Source organism: Octopus bimaculoides, chromosome 6, assembly GCF_001194135.2.
Source record: "Octopus bimaculoides isolate UCB-OBI-ISO-001 chromosome 6, ASM119413v2, whole genome shotgun sequence".
NCBI lineage: Eukaryota > Metazoa > Mollusca > Cephalopoda > Octopoda > Octopodidae > Octopus > Octopus bimaculoides.
The window spans coordinates 107,620,925-107,621,902 of record NC_068986.1 but is presented as its reverse complement, the minus strand read 5'-3'; the positions used below and the strand labels follow the sequence as shown (position 1 = coordinate 107,621,902).

Sequence of the window (978 nt, the reverse complement as noted above, 5' to 3'; positions counted from 1 at the left end):
CTGTGTGTGTGTGTGTGTGTGTGTGTGTGTGTTTGTGTTTATAAGTGTATTGCCTGTTTTATGTGTGCGTGTTTGTATGCGCGCGCGCGTGCCTATGTGTGTTCGCACGCGCTCATGTGTACATACATACATACATACATACATATATGCATTATAATATGCACGCATAAATATATGTGTGCAAATATATATATACACACACGTATGTATGCGCATACACTTTTTCTGTGTGTGAGGGCGTGCGTGTGCGTGCGCGTGTAAATACGTGTGTATATATGTGTGTATGTGTGTGACTGTGTGTGTGTATGTATACGTAGCCACCACAATTGGGGGAGGTAGTGCAGCGAAGAGGAAGAGGTAGGATACTAATGTATGCTACCACATGTATGTATGTATGCATAAGCTAATGTTTGAAGAGGACTTTCTAACATGCTCCCATCGGTTGAAAGCGAAGCAAGAATTTGGAATTAAACTGAATGCTACCGGTGGCAAGTGTGTTGCAGTGAAAGATCTCAAAGACTTCACACAGTTTGGAAACACAACTAGGATCCCAGCAGGTTGGTGGACACAAATCACATATATATTTTTTTCCACCCCCATTCATTATTATATTGTTATTACACAAACTCTCCGTCGTTCTATTCAAAATACACGTGGCTCAGATTATACATATACATATATATACATATATATATACATATACATATATATGTATATGTATATATATATATATATATTTATTTATCAGGTATGTATGTATATATGTATGTAGGTGTTTATTTGTGTGTGTGTATATATGTTTCTATAGATGCATCAGTGTTTAAGCACACGTGCATCTGTCTTTCTATCTCTCTTTCTACTCTATCTATCTATCTATCTATCTATCTATCTATCTATCTATCTATCTATCTATCTATCTATCTATATGGAGGAATAGATGTATGGATTGGCGGATATATATATATATATATATATATA

At 35.7% G+C, this 978-nt stretch overlaps 1 protein-coding gene across 10 annotated transcripts in view; it reads left to right on the top strand.

The window, feature by feature from the left end:
* Positions 1-978, top strand: part of LOC106873642 (ras-related protein Rap-2a) — a 283,277-nt gene that overhangs the window by 85,017 nt on the left and 197,282 nt on the right. For 6 of the 10 annotated variants that reach the window (XM_052969065.1, XM_052969066.1, XM_052969074.1 and 3 more), the window contains exon 1: positions 121-557. The exons of 3 other annotated variants lie outside the window; for them this stretch is intronic. The gene's annotated coding sequence lies outside the window, so the exon portion shown is untranslated. Of the gene's footprint in view, positions 1-59; positions 558-978 lie in introns of those variants that run through there. One more of the 10 variants, XR_008264479.1, reaches the window with a different exon arrangement.